This window comes from Arvicanthis niloticus, chromosome 9 (genome assembly GCF_011762505.2).
Source record: "Arvicanthis niloticus isolate mArvNil1 chromosome 9, mArvNil1.pat.X, whole genome shotgun sequence".
In the NCBI taxonomy this organism is placed as follows: Eukaryota; Metazoa; Chordata; class Mammalia; order Rodentia; family Muridae; genus Arvicanthis; species Arvicanthis niloticus.
Genome location: NC_047666.1, coordinates 65,474,953 through 65,495,476, shown reverse-complemented (window position 1 = coordinate 65,495,476; position 20,524 = coordinate 65,474,953). Strand labels below are relative to the sequence as shown.

At 49.2% G+C, this 20,524-nt stretch overlaps 1 protein-coding gene across 5 annotated transcripts in view; it reads left to right on the top strand.

The window, feature by feature from the left end:
• The window catches only part of Tspan9 (tetraspanin 9), a 188,050-nt gene that overhangs the window by 58,668 nt on the left and 108,858 nt on the right, over nt 1-20,524 (top strand). For 3 of the 5 annotated variants that reach the window (XM_034512459.2, XM_034512460.2, XM_076940615.1), the window contains one exon: nt 2,778-2,881. The exons of the other annotated variants lie outside the window; for them this stretch is intronic. The gene's annotated coding sequence lies outside the window, so the exon portion shown is untranslated. The remainder of the gene's footprint in view (nt 1-2,777; nt 2,882-20,524) is intronic. 5 annotated transcript variants of the gene reach the window in all.

The following is a 20,524-nucleotide window of genomic DNA, read 5'->3' as shown; positions in this document are numbered from 1 at the left end:
TGGGCATGGGGTAGCCCTGGCTGCAGGGGCCCAGCCCTGCCTGTAGGGACCCAGCCCTGATTGCTTATGAGCTCTCCCTTGCCCAGACCATTCTTGCATACCATAGCACACTACACCACAGGTTGCCCTCCTGGTGTGGGGGTTCTTCTCTCTGCTGGGCTCCAGCCCTGCTTTCATTGAACCCAGTAGGGTTCAGGCTGCTTCCCTCTGTGCAAGTCACTCCAGCCTTCTTCCCCCTCCCTTTCCTGAGAGGGCATGAAGCTGTTCCCAGGCTGGTCCTAGCTGGAGGAAAGGGGCTGAGGGATGAAAGGTGATATATAAATGTAAGGTGATGATTATTTATTTGACAGGGACAGCTGCCTGTGGTGAAAAATGTAATCTAGTAATCCTTGTGTGAAAATCGGATCTGGGGCACAGCAAGATGCCCGAAACAGCAAAAAGACCATTTTTTCTCTCCCTACTTCCTTACCCCACCCCATCCTCAACAACCATGCTTACTCCCCAAGTTCCCAAGCGCTTGCAGCCTGGTAGTGTGTCTGCAGATGCATGTAATATGCATCTTTATACATACATTACGCATCCTGCTACATGTGTATTGCATACATGTGGCACACTGTGCATCTTGTTCTTTTTGGTTGTGGTTAGCGGTCTTATCAAGGCTTTTTAAGCGTTCCCACTTATAACTGCTTTCTACCAGGAAAAGTTTTACATGATCCTGGCCACATGGTATCTAAATCAACCATTTCCCGACAATGAATGATAAATATGTTTAAAGATGATTTTTAATATACATATTTTATCATTTATTAAAGACAATAGCAAATTTGCATACTAATAAGGTGGACGAGCTTGCGTGTTTTCACAGAAAGAATTACATCTTGGTGGAATATTTGATGCTGCAAGACACAAAGCATCTTCAGTGTTTTCCAGAGTTGATCGATATTTTGATTTAATGATCGTCAGTGCTGAGGGTGCTGCTTCACACAGATACATAGCACGAAGCCAGCAGAAGTCTGCTGAGGCCTATTTGAGAAACTGTTGGAAATTCTAAACCAAAATCCAATTCACAATGTTTTTTTATGACACTCAAGGCAGCAACTCCAAGAGTAATTTTTAAAAACCTAACATTCCTAATACAACACAAATCCAAAAGATACGCTGCTTTGATTCTTAGGTGCTGAGGAGTGACTCTAGGAAAACATGCAAAGCCTTTGTTTTCCGTAATCAAACCATTCTGTTTCTGTAAGAGCACGCAGTGTTGTATCTACTGAGAACACTGCTGTTTGTAGCATGCTGGGGTCTCCGCTCTCAGCCGAGATGCTGCAGGCTGTGTTCATTGGTGGTGTGTGGTGTGTTGGGTCACATCCTGTGTCCCATGTTCAGAAACAAGGCTGCAGGGAAGTCACATGATGCACCACAAGTGAGCTCCACCAGAGTCAACTTGGGCTCACTGCAGATTTCACTTTGAATTAGGTTTTGGTCATTGTGAATTTAGATAGAAACTTTTTCAGCACCCCCTCCCCCCCATCCCAATGTTCATTTACAGATGGGATTCAGTCCCAGCCCCCTGTTTAAGAAGCCTGACTTTCTAGGACTTTGAAAGCCAAGACATTAACGGTGCAATATTGCTAACTAACCCCACCCTGATTTGAACTTCTTTTGCACAGACATCCTTCCTTGCTCAAGCTTGTGCATTGCATTGAGTTGTTGGGTCTCTTTCGGTCCCAGCCTGCCTCAGGTTTTCCTTGTCGCCATCACTCTGGCAGACTGAAAGGCCTGGTCAGCATGGTAAGACGCTGTCACTCTGAGTGTTTCCTTATGATGAGATCGAAATAATACATTTTGGGCACATCCCCACAACACTGACACTCCTTGGAGCACAGTGTCAGGGGACCATGAAGCCGTGTGTGTTATTACTGGTGACGTCACCCTTGATCACAAGGAGGAAGCAATGCCATTCAGTGCCCATGCTGTAGAGCTATAATTTATTCTCTGAAATTAATAAGTGTTTGGAGGAGTGGATACTTCTGACACTAGACAAATACCCAGTTGTTTTTTGGACATTCACCCACTAATTTTAGCTAATCTGTCAGCCGTGTTGCCCGCTACAGTGATGTTTGTATAAATGTAATTTTCTGTTTACTTCATTGTTCTGCGTTTATTAATTGTAATTCTGGAAGGAACTGTCTTCTCCCACTTATTTATTTATTCACTTAGTTATTCTCATCATCACAGACTCATAAATATATACCACAATAAAAAGCACGGACAAATGATACATAATAAATATGACATTTATTCTGTGGATTCTGGCTGAATAGTTGCTTATTTTGTTCCAGTAGTTCTTGCTAGAGTTATTGAGACATCTTTCAGTTGGCGCCTGTGACCTTGGGAACCAACATGGCTCCTACCTTTTTACTTTTAAAGCATTGCTTATGTTCAGACATTACAGAAAACTCTAGAGTCATGCTCTGTCCCTGCAACCAGTCACTGCTGTGAGGATGCCTGTTTCTGCTGCAGACTGGTGTTCTGGAACTCTGACTTGGTCGCTGCTCTAAAGAGCCCTGGCTCCTGTTAGAGAATGATGTTTAGAAAGCAGAATGCAGCCCCGAGCTTGCTGATTGATGCCAGGGTCTCACTGCTTCCAGGGCTTCCCAGAGAACAGAGCGGGGAGACAATGGCTGCCAACAAGGCCATGCGTGTATCTATATCTATTTCTATTTATATTGTTGAAATTGTGAGTTTGTGTTGATTTTTAATTGCTTTTCATTTGGCAGCGTTGCAGCTGGCGAGGACCTGGGAAATCAAATCCAAGCTGTCCTCTCTCAGAGGAGAGTGACTGAGGGGATCCAGCTCAGGTGACCTAGCCAGGCAGTCAGAGGTAGGTCTGGGGCTGGAGCTTGGGTGTCTGGATACCTGATGTTTCTAGTATGATAAAACACCACAACCGAGGCAGCTCATAGAAGGAAGGGTTTATTTGGTTTATGGTTTCACAGTGATCAGAGTCCACTATTATGGTTCAGAAGTATGGAAACAGGCTGGCATGGGGGCAGGAGTGGCTGAGAGCTCACTTCTCACACTGCAAGCAAAGAGAGAAAATTTGACATGGTGCAAGATTTTAATATCTCCTCTAGCAAGGCCATGTCTATTCCTGACCAAACAGGGCCACCAACTAGGGAATCAAGTATTCAAATGCCTGAGAATATGGGGGACATGTTATTTAAACCAACCATACCTGACATCTTTTGACAGCAAATGAATATAGTATATTAAATAGTGTCCCTGCCTACACTGATATCTGCTTGGAGCCCATCTGCTCTTCTAGTTTGGAATAAGGGTCTTTACTGATGTAATCAATCTAAGATGAGATCCTCTAGGGTTGCTCATATTGAGTTAGCTGATGACTGGTGTTCATCTTAGCGAGACATTTAGACACTGAGGCACAGGGAGAATGCCATTTGATGACAGAGGCAGAGAGGAGTGATTTCGTCTGCCAAGGACTGCCAGCTACATCCACATCTGAGAGAACAAGGAGGCTCTCCCAGCAGTCTCACAGAGGCCTGGCTCTGTGGACATCTTGGCTGTCTAGAACTCTGGGGCGTGAGTTCTATTGTTTCAGGTGTTGGGTGATGAAGGATCTTATGCAGTGAAGCATCTGATGGTTTGCTGTCCATCCTCTGCAGATAGGAATATTCACTTGCTATCAAAAGATGGCAGGAGTGGAGCCCCATATTCCTGAGCAAGTGAATACTTAGATAGCGGGATCCCCAGCCCTCTGTGAAGTTCCTCACCCAGGGGTGCCCTGGGCAGTGCTCTGAGAACAAGACTTCATGAGTTGTGGTTCTAGGCCAGGGCACCCCTTCAGTGACGTTTGCATTTGGGCAAGATGAGGATACAAAGGGCTTTGATTTTGAACAGTGCCTTCTGATGGTCCTCACCCCTTCCCTCATCCCCAAACCTTAGCACTACGAGGCTGGTCTCCTGCAGCCTGTGTCTTGCCTTGTGCAGCTCGAGGGCACTTCGTTGTGATTGATGCTCCTGGCTTCACACTTCCACTTCATTCCTAAGGCTCTCCCTGAGCCGTTTCATGAGCACAGGCAGCCTGGGGCATCCTTTGCTGTGTGGTGTGTAGTTCACTCTGTGCTCAGGACCTGTGGTCACGCTCACCTCTAGGCCGAGCACGGCTCTAGACTGTTCTGTCATGGCTTCACTAACTCGTCCTTCTATGATGCCCTTGCCCACCCAGCATGGCTCATCTGGCACTTCTCTTACTTGGGAAGTGGCCTTTTAATGTCAGCTTGTTTTGACTCACAGATTTGATTGAGCACTTCTGCAGGATAGGGGCCATGGTGTACCTCAAAGATGCTCCATTTAGATTGGTATGTGTTGTCTTTATACTAGTGGGGAGGGGGAAGGGGCAGAGGGCTGCCCACATCAGCCTGTCTTGTTGTCTTTGGGGTAGAAGATTCTATGCTATATAAGGAGAAATTGAGACTTTAAAAACAAAACAAAACAAAACAAAACAAAGCAAAACAACCCTGCTATCTTGCCATCCTGCATCCCAGTAGCACATTCACGGCAAGGGCAGGCAGGGTAGGGACCAGGCGTCTGTGGCTTCCCAGCAGGCCCCTGCCAAGATCATCCTGTCCTGCTCTTTGCTCATTCCTCTGTCCAGATGGCTGGGGGAAGGCATGGCTGGCATCAGCTAAGGTGATGTATGGCCAACTGGGGCCAGAGCAGAAAGGGGCCAGACTATTAGGGGTGTCAGGCTGGGGAATCGGAAATTAAAGGCTGAGCCATGGCCAGCAGGACCTCCCCCTGGTGCAGTATTCTGAGATCACCTGTGGTGGGCTTCATTACCAAGGGTACATGGGAGGGAAGGCCTGTTGGCAGGCCTTGCAGACAGATGGCTGCCGGCTCCAGCCCAGTCCAGCAATGAACCTTTGGGCACTTAAGACCTACAGGGACAAGTACAAGAAACTTTACTCTGAAGCCATGTGCCCTCTGGCAAGCCAGGTCCCCTCTTGGATCTCAATCTTGTCCTGTGTAAAGATAGAATTTGGATGAGAAGACTTTTCAGTGTCTCCCGACCTCATCATAGCCTAGATTATGACCTATAGGGTTGTAGCTGATAGTCAAGGAGTAGGCCAAGGAGCCCATTGGAGAAGGACGGCCTCAGGGTGCAGAGGTCAGGGAGGATTCTTGGAGATGGGGTCTCTGAAAAGGCAGAGAGGCTTTCCCTGTCTCTTGTCTTTGGCGTTGTCTTTCCATTTGTCGTCTGTCCACCAGCCTCCATCTTCTTACAGGCGCTTATTAAGTGCCTACTGTGTTAGGCGCACAGCTGTGAGCAAGACGTGGCTTAGACAAACTGCCACACATGTAATTAATAATAACCAGACTCAGAAGTTCAGGTACCTCTGCGTCCTACTTCGCTGCCTTGGTCTGTGCTTCCTTCTACTCTCTTCCATCCTTCCTCTTGTCTTTCATGGCCTTGTTTCTGTGGCCTTTCAGTACCTCCTCAAGGCTGGGATTCTTGGCTGCTGCTGGCCAGAAAGGCGAACCATGCTTGCCCCCCAGAGCTTCTTTATTGTGGGGCCACAGGGGGATGAATGAATGCCTGCCTGCTTTACCAGAGGCTGCATAGCTTCCGAAGGTGTGACACCCTTTTGGCTTTGAGGTTAGACGTTTCTTAATTTGTATCCTGGTACTATCTTCCACAAGCCAGCCTCCTTCTTCCAGCCTTAGTTTCTGTGTCTGGACAAGAGGTTTAACCACACTTGTCCCATTTTGGGGATATCAAATGGTGAAATGTAAATGAGGGGGCCTTAGTGATACCTGGAATACAGCAGGCGCTCGCTTTCTTTCCCTTCTGCTTGGGTTTGTGGCCTGGTGGTTGTGGATCTGGGCTGGAGGTAGGGAAGGCCAGGAACTGTGTGGTTCCTGCTGCAGCCTGAAGCCAGGCAGGGCATGGAGCGTCGCTGGGCAGCAGGAGGTGGTACCCTGGAAAAGATGCAGACCTTGGGCTAGGAAAGGCCAGGAGTCTATCAGGGGCTGCAGAGAATGCCAGGCATCTCATGCATCCCAAAAATGAAGTGTGCTGTGACAGCTGCCTGCTGTGTCCTGCTGGGTGTGGGAGCCAGAGAGACCCTCAGTAAAGAGGGTGGTCGGTGAGCCTGCAGGATTCTGAACCCTGGAGACTGCTCACCCCTTCAGGATTACCATGGTCCCCTTCTTTGTGTGAGCTACCTTTTTTCTTTTTTCTTTCTTTCTTTCTTTCTTTCTTTCTTTCTTTTTTTTCTTTTTTCTTTTTTTTTTTTTTTGCCACCTCTGTTCTTGTGGCTTTGCCACACCCATAGGAGCGTTCCTCTGTTCTATCTGTCTGGGGTGTGGTCTGTCTCTGACTGTGTGTTGAGAGCATTTGCAGTACATCTAATGTGCCCGAGGAGCTGATTTTTTAAAAAATTTTTCATCTACTTTTGACTAGTAAAGTATAAATGTAACTGGCCACCTGCTCCAGCGGATGCTGTTCTAGATGGCCATGTCACCCCGCATTGGCCCACCTGTGGTGTGAGGTGCCTTCAGAGATGTGTAGTCATCACTACAGTGTACCTATATGAGACGATAAAGGATTAGACCCACAACTGTGAAGACTGAGGCCCACCATATAGTAGGCACTAGCATCCTGTCCTTCTGATTTCAAGAGCCTTTCTTGGCACACAGGAGGACTGGAAATTGAAGCCAGAGAGGAACTGATATTTGGTTCTAAGTCTGTAAAGATTCCCAAGTTTGATTTGTGACAGAGCCATTCCAGCTAACCCCATGCCACCATCCACTCACGTAGCCATCTACCTTCTTGCCTGAATGCAAGGGCCTTGGTTTTGTCCTTGTGGCCTGGGCTTAGCTGGTGAGTGGGAGAGCTGGAATGGGGTGCAGGATCTCTCATAGGGATGCTGCTCCAGGGTCTTAGACATGTAGCCTTACTCCGGAGTGGCCTCGTTCTCTGTGGAATCCACAGACACCTGCCTGGCTGTGAAGGACCAGCAGGGATTGGGGAGCAGGGTCAACATGGAGTCGAGTGCTCACATTCCATCCTTAAGGAGAAGTGTGCAGATGAGACCCTTGTCTTCTTCCTCTCCAGTGCCGGCTGGGACTCTGCCCAGCCAGGGAAAGGGCCCTCCCTCAGTCCAGCTGTTGTGCACCCCAGCCCCTCCTCCACCGCTGCAGCTGTCCTGGCTCCATCAATCTCAGCCAAGGCTGGGTGGGGAGGAGGAGGACAGGGAGAAGAGGGGCCTCTTGCATGTGTCTGGCTGAGGTAACTGGCTCCTGCTTCTAGGGGAAGTGTCTCCAGAGGGAGGAGGCTTCAAGGGTTTTCTCACCCTGGCTCTTGGGTAAATCATGGGGTGCGGGTTGCTCAGCTTTTAGCCTCATGGAATTTGTTTTTTGGGGAGGTCAGCTCTCTTTTTTGAAAGAAAATGGGAACACGCAGCTTCTCCCTTCATCTTCTGACTCTTCGGGCCTTGGCACGCTCACTCTTGCTGAGATTGCCATGAGTGTATGAGTGAACAGTTGGCGAGGAAAGGGCTAGGGCCTTTGTTCCTCCTGGCCTTGGGACCTGAGTTGGTGAGACTGTGTGTGATGGTCAGACTTAGGTGTGTGGCCTGCAGGACAGGGACATTTTGTCCCAGCCTGCACGGGGTCAGAGAGATGCCTGTCGGCATCAGTATCATCTGTGCATCCTGTTCTGTTTCCTAAAAGCTAGTCCTTGAAGACTCTAAGGACCGTGTGTTCTCTCTCTGAACTCAAGAGCAAGATGAAAAGAGAAATAGAGAAAGAAGTCTTTCCTGGCCAGACCTCAGTGTGTCTACCCACAGTGTGGGGGAAATGTGGCCATCGGCTCCACTCCAGCAGGTAGCAGCTTGGGGTAAGAGGTTGACCCAAGGCCTCTGGAAGAAAGGCTGTAGGAGAGAAACATTTATTTTGTTTCCCTTTCTTAGTTTCACCTAGCCCAAATGCTGGTCAGAACACGACTGTTAGTCAAGGAATAGACAGCAGTGATTCCAGGCCTGGCTCTGAGTTAGAGACATCTGGGAGGCTTGTCAATAATTCAGATTCCCGGGCCTCTGTCCCAGATCCTCTGAGTCTGCAACCTGCATCTTGAAAAACTGCTGCTGATTTCCATGTGGAGATAGGGTTGGGCTGGGCCAGCTGTCCCACCTTTCAGGAGGATCCTCCTGGGAAGTAGCTTCTCATGAGCGCCCACTAAAACATGCTTCCTTCTGAGAACCAATTGTCATGTGAGCTGCTGTTCATGCACTCTGCACTTTGTGACTCTCAGTGGTGTTCTAGACACAACTCGGGCGCAGGCAGTGTGCGTGAGTGGAGCATGGAGCCTACTTGCGAGACAGACAGGAGAACCCATAGTTAAAATGCAGTGTGAAAGGTGGGCAGCCGGGGATGCTCACTGGGTTACTGCGTTCACTTGGTTCTTCCACGAGGGACCAGGGATGTCCAGAGAGATGGAAACTTAGCAAAAGCTCCCAGGGAGTTTGATGTGTTTGTTTGCTGTTTTGTTCTTTAAGGGGAGCCCAGAAGTGTTCACTTTGGGATAAGTGGTCCCAGAACTGTCGGTAGAAGATGGGGGCAGCCGATAGGGCCTGGTGTTTGTCTATCTTGGTTTCTGCTATGTGATTTCTTGGGTTCCAGGTCTTACCAATAGTATGAAGATTCTAAATGGCCGATGCATGCCAGCTGCTCAGGGAGCGTTAGCTTTTCGCCCCTCCTTATGTTACTGGGTCTTTTTTGATGAGGACAGTATGTATTTGTAGTTCTCAGACTTGCTGAGCTCTTCTAGCTGGGGTTGCCTAGTTTGTTAATTCTCACATAAGGGTAGACTCCAGTGTGCCAAGTTCTAGGCACTGCAGGAGAGAGGGGGTGGGTACTACCCCTTCACTCCCTCAGGTTTGCTCCGGCCTTTGGGGACCCAGCCCTCTCCTGTGCCTTTTAGCTCAATGTTCCCTGCTCGGCTTCCAGACACATTGCTGGTGCGCTTAGCACGCCCGCTTTCTCAGGAAGCTGCCTTCACCCAAGCCTTCGTCCTCCGCTTGACATTAAACTCTGTCAACATTTTTTCCCCATGAAGTTCTTCCTCCTCCTGCACAGTCCCCAGTCTCCAGCCGGCTTCTCAAGCCAGGGACATGATTGGATTGCAGTTGCTAGCACTTCCTGGAGCTAGGTCCCTGGAGAGCCATAAAAATCCAGGAGTGTTTCTGGCCACCTTTCCATGTAGTCTGTAGTTCACTGTCACACGCCCGCGGAACATGTGAGTGTTCGCATGCATAGTTTCGTGTGTGAGCCTATTGTGCACGTGCTCACACGTGCTCATGGGTGCATGCCCACTGCGTGTACTCAGCTTTGAGGGAGCTTTCACACCGGGTTACCTATGCCATGCATCCCTGGCTGCCAATCTGAATTCCTTAAGTGAATGTTCTGACTCTAGCTGTAGGGGCCAGCCCCGTGTACGTCATCGGAGTGGGCACCAAGCCCACAGCAGAGTGGATTTGGGTCTTGGCCGCACTGCATTCCTACCATTCTTTTCTCACAGGAAAAGTGCCTGAGAATAACCCTGGGTTGGGATTGCCTGTGTACAGGAGGGGCTGTGGCTTCCACCCCGCCTTCACATTTGGTCCCTCTTGGCCCCTTCAAACCCTTCCCTCCTACCTCCTCTTAATGGCAGATGCAACCAGCTGGGTGGCCCACAGGGCTGCACATGTCTGTCAATAGTTTAATGACCTGACCAGCTCTGCTGTTGCCCTCTTCCCACCCTTGGAGGTTGCCACCCAGGTGCCCATTCCTAGGATTTGTTCTCCACACCCAGATATGGAACCAACTGGGATGGCAAAGAATGACATCACTCATTCTCTCTCTCTCTCTCTCTCTCTCTCTCTCTCTCTCTCTCTCTCTCTCTCTCCCCCTCTCTTCCTGGATCACCCCCCCCTTCTTTACTTCCTTAAAAACAAAAACAAAACCCTTGAGCCAGCCTGTGGAATTGAACAGGAACACCAGCCATCAGGTGTAAGTGAATCTGCTTGCAAATGGAAAACCCCACTGGGTTGGTGTTCGACTGGGGCTTTTGGCTCAGATGCTCTCCCCTTTCAAGTAGGTTTTTCTCCTCCTACACTCCTCCCCAGGGACTTCATAGTGGGAAATCTCTCCCTGGGGAGTCTGATCTCATTGGAAACTGGAGGCAAGGACGTTTCGTTTCTTTCCGTTTTCCAAGGCAACTACTCTTTGTCACAGGAAGGCACTTGCCACTTCACAGCCCCTCCGTGCTCAGCCACCCAAGAAACCATTGTGGATTCAGTTCTTCTGGTTATCTGCCTGCCCCCAGCACCCAACTCCTCTCTCGATTACCCATCAAGCCTTTGCCGAAGGATTGGCTTGAGGCCATGATGGGCTGGGCTTTGTGGTCCTCCTGCCCTTCTGCCTCCATCTGTGTTCAGAGGCCCCAGCAGCAGAGGAGACAAAGTATATCTTGAAAATGGATAAATGAAGGACAGTCATGGGGACTCACAGGGAAGGAGACGGATTATGACGTCACTGTGGGTCCACGGGCATGAGATCTCTGCTGTTCTGGGCTGTCTCTAGCCTGGAGGCCAGAATCAGAGTCCCTTTCTTTCCTTACATGGCATCAGAAGGCACACTTGGAATCCACTGTGCAAATCACAAAGACATAGAGGGTCTTGTGCATGTGGTGGGTGGGGACCCCAGGGTGTCAGGAACCCTGTGCTCAGTGTGGAATGCCATGCCTCCTCTGATGGAACATGGTGGGAGTGGTATGGGGCAGGCTTTCTTTGAAGCTCTCAAGTCTGCAGACTGATTGATGACACTCTTATCTTTGCTCCCGATCCTGTAAAGATGTTCCACCTCTTTCTTACCACAGTCTGTTTTTGGATCGTGCTAGTTTATTTCAGGGTCAGAAAGCAGCTGGGCATTTTTAAAGAAAATTATTATTGTCTAAATCATGCTTTGTAATAAGAATGCAAATCAAAGAGACAGAAAAGGCCTCACAAGCGACTGTCATGACAAACCAACCTTCTGATAGTCCATGGTGCCTTCACCCACGTTTGCTTACGAGCGTGCTGCTGTAGTCACAGTGTACACAGGATTTTTGCATTGTTTTCTTTATTTAATATTCTACCACAGGCTCCATAATCATCACAGTCAGACTTTTAAATGGCTGCATAGAATCACCAAGTGTTTTTCTAGTAGCTTGTGGAAGATCCATTAGTATATGTTGCTGTGACATTACATGTGTGAGTGTGCGTGTGTGTGTGTGCATGTGTGCACATGTCTCTTTAGCTATCTGTCTACACTCTCCTTTGTGCTGTTTGTCCAGGACAAATTAGGAGGCCTGGCATTCCTTCATTCTTTCCTAGAGCAACGGAAGAGCTTACTATGGGTTGTTAAATACCAGCCGGAAGTCAGGTGCCTGAGAGCAGCCCCAGATTTAGCTCAGTTCACAGTCTGATCAGTGTCTGTCCTCACGGACTGCCCTTGGGAAGTCGGTCTGGTGGCTGAGACCCCATTTTAGAGGCTGGCAACTGCGTTTTTTGTTGTAGCTTTGGCTTTGAAGTCTCCTTGCCTGGGTGTCTATATCCAGAGTGTGCTGCTTGGCTTATTCAGGAATTCTTTTTGATTCGTTTGCTTGAGACATGTCTCCTGTAGCCCAGTCTGGTCTCAGACTTACTATATAACTGAGGATGGACTTGAACTCCTGCTCCTTCTGCCTGCATCTCCTGTGTACTAGGATCAGGTACACCATGGAAGCTACCTTGAGTAACTCAAGATTTTTTCCCATGTGCTTTCCTGTCTGATGCTGTTGATGGCTATGGGAGAGACTGAGCTAGCTTCCACCCACAGGGAACATGAAGTCTCTGATGCCTGTGTGCTCGGCCCATTCATTAATAGTCAGTGAACTTGATGCAGGACTGAGAATGCAGATAAGGGATCCACGGTGCCGTGGTGGGGCCTGTGACAAACTGAAGATGCTGCGCATGCTCGATCTGAGCGCTGCTCTTCAGGCTCAGCTGATTGTTTATGGAGCCCGGCGTTGCCAGAACTTAATTTCTTTTTCTCCCTCTCTGTGTCTTGCTCTTCTTGCTGTGTAGCAGAATGCCCAAACCTGTAGAACACAATTGCAAATATTTGGCTATGCAAAAGAGGACCTAGTGCTTAAAGTCCAAATGGGGAACATGATTCTTCTGTTTAAAATAAATACTTTCAGGCAGAGCTCAGTTCCTGCCAGCATCTGGGCTCCAGGTCTGTAGCAGGAGTTGCCGCCACTGTGGACCTTCAGTGATTCTCCTTGTCCTTGGCCTCAGGGGTTGGGGTACCAATGGTCAGACATGAACACTGAAGTTCCCTTTCTAGAGCCTTCCCCAGACCTCTGCTGACATGACATGGTCGGCAAACATAGTTGGAATTCCCCAAAGGTCAAGGGTCTCGCTCTGTTGAGGAACCTTATGTTTCTTTTGTTTCCAGGATCTTCTGATATTCTTTGTCTCTGTCTCTCTCCTTCCTTCTTTTCTTTCTCTGTCTCTCTCTTTCCTTCCTTCCTTCCTTTCTTCCTCCCTCTTTCTTTTCTTTTTCTTTCCTTTCTTTCCTTTCCTTCCCTTCCTTTCTCCTTCCTTCCTTCCTTCCTTCCTTCCTTCCTTCCTTCCTCCCTTCCCTTCCCTTCCCTTCCCTTCCCTTCCCTTCCCTTTCCTTCCTTCCTTCCTTCCTTCCTTCCTTCCTTCCTTCCTTCCTTCCTTCCTTCCTGGCAGGGGGGCAGGGTTTCTCTGTGTAGCCCTGGCTGTCTTGGAACTCACTCTGTAGACCAGGCTGGCTTTGAACTCACAGAAACTCACCTGCCTCTGCCTCCTAAGTGTTTGACTTAAAGATGTGCACCACCACGTTCCCAGCTATCTTCTGTTTTCAAAGGGAAGTTTGAACTCCTGATTTTCAGGTAAAAATCTCTTAGTCTGATGCTAAACAATGTAAGAGCCGTGATGTATAAGGAACCAACTTGTCTATGCCGGATTTGTCTAGGAGTGTCAGTCTGTGACCCTTGGTTGGTCTTTTTGGTAGGTTGTTAGGGTGAGCATAAAGCAATAAAATTAATAGAAAGCCGTGGAGGCGGAGGGCTGAGACATCCTCATAGCATTGAGGTCCTGGTCAGTTGCACAAGTGTGAGGAGGAAGCCACAGTGGGACAGTGCAGGAGCTCTGGAGATGCTCTGTGGACCATCAGGAGTCACTGCTCCTGTGTAGTTGTTCCCTCTGTGCCTGTTCAGTGGTGATAAGGAGATGAACATGTCTGTGCTTGTCTGTCTGTCTGTCTGACTGTGTGATACCACACTGCTCTTTTCTAGTCCCATTGAATAAAGCTAGACATTGTTTGAGCAGCCATGCGGGACCAGGAGTTGGCTCTGGGAAGACCAGCTGGGGCAAGTGTCCTGTAGTTTCCCTCTGTTCTGTTCTTCATCTCGCTATGAGGGAATTGTCCCCGTTGGGCAGTTAGTGAGTATTTACTGCAGGCACTCAGAGGCAATTGCCAGCTCTTCCTCCAAGCACCCCTCTGAGATCTGCAAGAAAGATAAAGGGGTGCCTGTCTGAGGTGCTTTGAGGTCCTCAGGAAGCAGAAGGGACTTGAAGGCACTGCATATTACTCCTCGGCTTCCCCAGATGACAGCTGTGACATACGAGCCTAGAGATACTTAAGAAATATTGCTTGAGAAGGAAGTAAACACTCTGTGTTATTTATTATTTATTAAAAAAACAAAGCTTTTCCCAGCTGGGAGGTTTCAGATCACTGACAGTGTCAAGTCCTGTTTCCCTCCATTAACAACAGGTCGCATTCCCCTGCTGTCTCTGTGCCTAAGACATGACTCTGGTGTGCCTTGGTCATTTGAGGGCTTCTGGAGAGAAAGGGATGGTAGACTGAGGGTTGGAAAGCAGAGCAGCTCCAGGGTACAGCCCAGTGCAGCATCCCTCTGAGATAGAGCCAAGTACAGCAGGGGGACCACTGGCTGTATCACCTTGGTGGGACACAATCAAGGTGAGACTTGAACATGACCTCCAGGAGTCACTAGAGTCCAGGGATCCAGTGATGGCGTGGGGGGAGTGATAGTGGGTGAGTGAGAAAGTGGGACAGGAGAAGAGGAGCCTGGCCCAGGGCCTGTTGAACTGAGAGCTGGCCAACCCAACCCAAGGGCCTTAAATACCTGCAGGACTTGTATGTCTGCAAGACTGGTTCCCTTGTATGTGTTTCTCTCCCAGGGAGCCTATTGGCAAGCTGGTATGTGGGTGGGGTGTGTGCTTCCTCTTATCAGGTCAGTGTGGCATAGGTTAAGGACTTAGGTTTTGAAGCTAAAGAGATCCAGTTCAGTCTTGGATTCTTGTCCTTGAATGATCTCTTTAACCTCTGAACCCCAGTTATTCTATCTGTAAAGTGGCAAGACCAATACTTCCTAGGGCATTCTATGAGGTTTAAAAACTAGCATGGTCCTCAGACACATAGTAGGCTCTGAATGGCAGCTGCTGCTGTCAGGGCCAACCAAGAACTGTAGGTGTCCCGTGTCCTGAGATCACAAGAGGACCAGCTGGACCTTGGCCCAAACCCCTCCACTCTCAGGCTTCCTTTTCCCATCCTGTGGATCAGATCTGAGCTGGCGGACATTGGCAGGAGGACCTGCTGTCCAGGACGCGTCCATGCCTGAATGGTAAGTCACTGGCTGCATCCCTGCCTGCACTGTGATTATAGGGTACAGAGAGAGCTGCATCCCCTGATAAAAATGAGGCACCAAAAGGAACCAGAGCTTTTGTTCTGTGAGCCATTCTATTGTGTCTCTCTCACCTCCCCCACTTCCCCTCCTCTATCTCACAAAAAAAAAAAAAAAAAAAAAAAAAAAAAATTAAAAATAAGAAAAGAAATGGAAGAGATTAAGGGCTGTCAGCACCAGATCACAACACGGGCTCCAGGAGTTGGCGGCTTTTCAGTGACTGCACAGAATTCCCTCCTCTTGCTTTCCTCAGCTCAGCCTAATTAAGATAAATCGGAGCGCACCCCTAGAAACAGAGTTTCCTGCATCCCTGCCACCCATCGGAGCCCTCCCTCAGTGCAGTCTGTGAACACTTTCCCTGTCCGATGCTTCCCTCAGAAGAGAAACACCGAGGTGACCACCCCATTGTCCGCTGCTGTGGTCGGAGTCTCCTTCCCCAAGCATCCCTGGGGTCATGTCATACTCCCACCCTGGAACCTTCAGAGGGTCCCTGTTGCTTGTCTTCAGGCTTCTCACTGTAGCACAAGGCTCTTCAGAATTTGACCTTGGCCTGCCTTTGCCTCATAGACATATGTTTCCATGTAGCGGCCAACTCTCTGTTTCCTGCATGGGTCTGGAAATTACCTGCCTTTGTGCCTTTGGTCACATGGCCCATTAGCTTGGAAAGCCTTCATCCTGGTGGGATTAGGGCCATTCTTCAGGGATTAGTTGAAGTGCCAACTCTTCCAAAAACTGCATCTTGCCTGGGAACGTGCTCCTGCCTTGCCTGGCACACAACAGACTCAGAATTAATGTTGAATTTGCTCACGGACCCTCTTCTGTCACTCTGAGGGTCTCTTCCAGGGCCTCCTCAGAGCCCTGCTGTCTGTGCCCCCCTCCCAGCCGTGGAGCACATTTGCACTTTAATTACACATGATCTAAGTTCTTCGGTATTTCTCTCTTTAAGTTGCACGTTTTGTTACTTTCCCAGCCTTGTTTGTTCTGTCTCTGAGCCCCATAGGCAAGGGCAGTGTGAGGGTGTAGTGAAGCCTCTGCTTTCCCTCTGCCCTGACCAGCTGTGGTGCTGGGCAAGTAGCCATCAGACTCTCAGCTCCCCACCTGTGTAACAAAGGGTGCGACTCAGCTGCCTCTAGGATTTCTGGGTAGGATATTATGAAGACATAATTGTATATCACATATTTTCTTGGTACTTTGCTGACCAAGGAATGTCCTCCAGATTCATAGGTTGAAGGGCCTAGGTCCTACTGAATGTGGTTGCATTTACAGTCTTCAAAGACATAGTTATTCAGGGTAAGTGAGGTCATGAGTTTGGGCTTCACTGTGACTGGCAGCCCTTGCAAGAAGAGTATAAAGTCACAAGAAGGACCACTGAAAGGCAAAGGGACAAGGGACAAGGTGACTGTGTGCTGTCTAAGAGAGAGGGTAGGCAGGTGGTACAGGTCTGTGTCAAGAAGCATGGAGAGAAACATTCCAGCTGTTGAAGCCCTGTCTGGCGCTTTGGTGCTGCAGCCCTGACAGGGTGATGTGCCTGTCTAATATCCACATCTGTGGCTTGCGGTGTTTTGCTGTATAGATGTCACCTCGTTTCTGTCACTTCCCCAAAGAAAACTTGTGCCTGCTCGCAATTAGTCCCCCAGTCCTTACCCCATTCCCATCCCCGGACAACGTTAAATCTACATTCTGTCTCTGTGGAATTGCCTATTCTGGTCTTTTCTCACCAGCTGCTTTCCCGTAGCATCCTGTTGTTGAGGACGGTTGTGTTTAGCGTGTACCAGATCTCCATTCCTTTTCACTGCTCAGCAAGTCTTCATTCTATGGGCATGCCCAGTTTTATTGACCTGTTTATCACTTTCTGGACCCTTTTGTATTATTTCAGTTGTTTTTCTGTTATGAATAAGGCTCATTGAACATTTATGTACATGGTTTTGTGTGGTAGGCATGTTATCTCTTCTCTTGGGCCTATACCTGGGAGTAGAATTGTCTGCTAACTATGTTAGCTTTTTGAAGAACCTCAAATTGCTTTCTTTTTGTTTGTTTGTTTGTTTGTTTGTTTTTGGTTTCGGTTTTTGTTTTTTCGAGACAGGGTTTCTCTGTGTAGCCCTGGCTGTCCTGGAACTCACTGTGTAGACCAGGTTGGCCTCGAACTCAGAAATCCGCCTGCCTCTGCCTCCCAAGTGCTGGGATTAAAGGCGTGCGCCACCACCGCCCGGCTTTTCTTTTTCTTTTTTTTTTTTCAAACTGTTTTCTAAAGTGGGTGGTGTCTTCCATTTCTGCCAGTGGTGTATGGAACACTCGATTACATGTCCCCATACTGGTTACTGTCTGGCTTTGGGAGCTACCCTAGTAGGGCTGAAATGATACCTCATTATAGATAATCGCTCTACCTGGGATACACTCTCAGCTCCTTGGTGTGTTTCAGTTTGTGTCTCCATTATGAGTGACGCTGAACATTTATCCATAGAGTAATCCACCCCTTGCTCATTGGAAGCCCTTTCAAACTTGGCTGCTCATCTTATTTGGTTGCAAAAACTCTTTATATATTTTGATTTTGGACTCCTAAATAAGTATGTCCTTTGCAAGTATGTTCTCACTGGTCTGTGGGTTTCACTTTCTTGATGACCCCTCTTTTCTGGAGTCCTTTAAACCTCTCATCTAAGGAGAAGTGGGTATGACACACAGCAGCCTCTGTAAGCTCCCCAGACCCTGCATGGCACGCTTCTGGGATGAGATTTTTGTAATTCTATGTTTGTTTAACTTGATCTCCACAACTCCCAGAGTGGTGCTGTGTGCAGCTGGATGATGAATAATTGATTCAGGGGACAGTGAAGGTCAGAATGAGGAGCTTCTATCACAGCAGGGATGTTCTGTCTCAAGAGACCTGCTGGAACCAGCAGCAGGGAGGTTTCCATTCCTCTTCTTACCTTGGCAATAGGTTTGAGAGCCCTAGAGTCCAGTGGTTGGTCCCTTGTAGGTGCCCAGTGGCGCTTCGGAGGTAGTGGTGACAGCCCAGACCAGAGGTAATGAATGTTCAGGAGAAAAGAAAAGGAATTTTCAGCTCTCTGGCTCCTTAAATCCAGCCCTGCTTTTGGGCCAGAGAAGGGCCATTTCCTTCCCCTCAGCACTTTCTTAGAGGAGCTGATAGGTCCCTTGGGTGGATTTAAGGGAAGTTAGTGAGTCAAGTTATGGTTACTCCAGGCTCTAGGCTACACGCTGCCCTTCTCTCCCAAGACCTCTTCCGCTGAGGCTGGAAGCTCAGCCTCTCCACCCAGCTGATGCTGGGGGATGAAGTTGCCTGTTGGCCAAGGTAGCAGTATAGGGCAGTGGACAGCGAAGGGCTCCGGCCTTCCCCATAACGTTGCCTGTGGGAAGGGGAGGGTCTCTCTTCAGGTATCCATGGACAGTTCCAGTAGTCCAGTGGCCCATGTATTTTTTGCAAACTTCTTCACACTCCTTTCCATGGTACCTGGCCCATCAAGGCCAGGCATTCCTATGCTCCTTCCTGCTGCCCACTGGCTGCCCACTGCAGAATCCTCATGGCTTGGAGGCTGCCTGGTGCTATCGGTTGGTGATGCGTGAATGACTGCCTTGTCTCCTGAGCTCAGGCTGTTTCTCTCACTCCTGAGGGTTGTCTATGGGCCCACACCCACACCTGTTGTTGTTGTTGTTGTTTCATTTACTCTTTCTTGTTCCTGCCTGTCTTACCACTGCCTTGTTTCAATAGAATGTTTGAGCATATGTCTTTCTTAGAACTGAGACACCATGCATGGGACAGGGTCTGTGTTATATTCCTGTCTTTTACCCCATTTCTTCCCTGCCTACTCTGTTGCACCCACCTGTTGTGGATGTTGTGAAACTCGCTCCTTGTGGCACCATTGGGACATTGGGCTAACCACAATCCTGTGCTGCCCAGAGGACTTTCCTGGGCTTCACATCCTGGAGTAGGAAGTGCCCACAAGAGATGGATGTCAGTGCACTGTGTTCTCAATCCATCGTGTAGGATTCGCATATCTCTGTGTAGCTAGCATCCACCCGACCGTGTTCAGAAGGTATTACACTTTGTTCTTGGCAGGAAGAATTGGAGCTGATAACACATGGTGGTAATCCCGTGTTCTGCCCTGGAGAATGCAGAAAACCTCTGGTGTGAGCTGTTGCCTTGGGGATATGAGAGGCTCACTGCTCTCATTGATGCCCTGATGTGTTTCTTGCTCCTGCTGGGGAGGCAGATACAGCCCTGGTCAGCCCTCTGCCACAGGTTCTGGCCTGCAGTGTGGTGGTGAGCCAGGATGGGGGCCAGCTGGAAAGGCACTAAGATGACCAATTGTAGTGTCCTTGGATGAAGGATGCCGAGATTAGGGCTGCAGTGTTCATTTCATGCAAAGCCCCTAGTGAAAGAATAGGGAGGAAGGAAATGATGGCTGTGCTTTGTACTGAGTGGAGCTTTCTCTGCCCTTGTGTACCACGGTGGGGATCGTTGCCTTTGGTTCTCGTTGCGAGGCAAGCTTATGTCTGTTTTTGGATCCAGAGTCTCTGAAGCAGAAAGGATGGCGGAGTTTTGCTGAAGTCAGCAATTGAGGCAGGAGAGAGCTCACCTTTCCACATGTGGCATGGTGGGCATTTGGAGTGTACTTTCCCAGTAAGCAAAGGACAGATACTCTGAGTAACGGAGACTTGGAAGGGCAGCGGAGGCAGATCGCCCTGCTCTTTCTTACTCTTGGACTCTTTCTCCTCCTGCTGCAAGTGTAGCTCTTCTCCCTGGCTCTACAGTTGTTTCAGGATTGCGAGTGGAGAGTGATTCCAGCAGCTTCTGGAGTAGGGCGCTGGGTAGGGATGCTTCCTGGGAAGAGTGGTATGGTAGTGGAGGCTGGTGGATACAAAAGACCGCCATCCTTTGCTGGAGGTAGCCATTCCTGATGGATGGCTCTGCTCTTTCCTCTGTGTCCAGGCTCAGCCTGGCCAGTCTACAGCCAAGACAACATTCAGGATCAGGGAGGGTTCTTCTCCGGTGTGGAGAACAGCGTTAGGCTGGCAGATCACAGGATGGATCTAGGTAGGCCTTCCCATTTCTGCTGTGAGACCTTGGGATAATCCCTGGACATTTCGGAGCCTGGAACTTCCTGGCATCTCAGACCCCTTAGGGCCCTGAAATTCTAGGATTCTGCGGCTCACTCACAGGGAGGGTGTCTTCAGCTTGTGGCCTGGCCACAGAGCAGCGGGATTAACCTCCTAGGTCAGTAAGCAGAGTGCAGGAAATGCCTCTGTGTGATCCGTTTTTGGTCTGAGACAGGTGGTGGGGCTGGAGGAGGGGAAGTCTGCTCACAGCCCGGGCTGGGGGAAGGGAGGCTGAACTCAGCTGCACTGCCTTCTCCTCATGGCTTGGAGGACTTCAGGCTCCAGTGCCCATGCATAGAGTGAGGGGTTCTCAGCAGAGGGGCTGGGCTCAGGGGATCATTTTACCAAGCAAGTGCTTGTTTGCTGTTCCTGTCGCTCTGAGGGCAGGAGAGGGAAGGGTGTCTTACTCCTGACTGAAGGGGGTTTGCTGGGAACCTGGGGTCATTCATTCATTTTTCAGGAAACGTTGTCAAATGTCAATCCCCTGGGCAGGTGCTGCTGCTCTTTGTACTCTGGTGTGACCTCCAGAAAATTACTTCCTTTGAGCCATTATTCCCCGTGGTTTTGTGTTAGGCAGGGGAGTCCAAGGGGATTTAA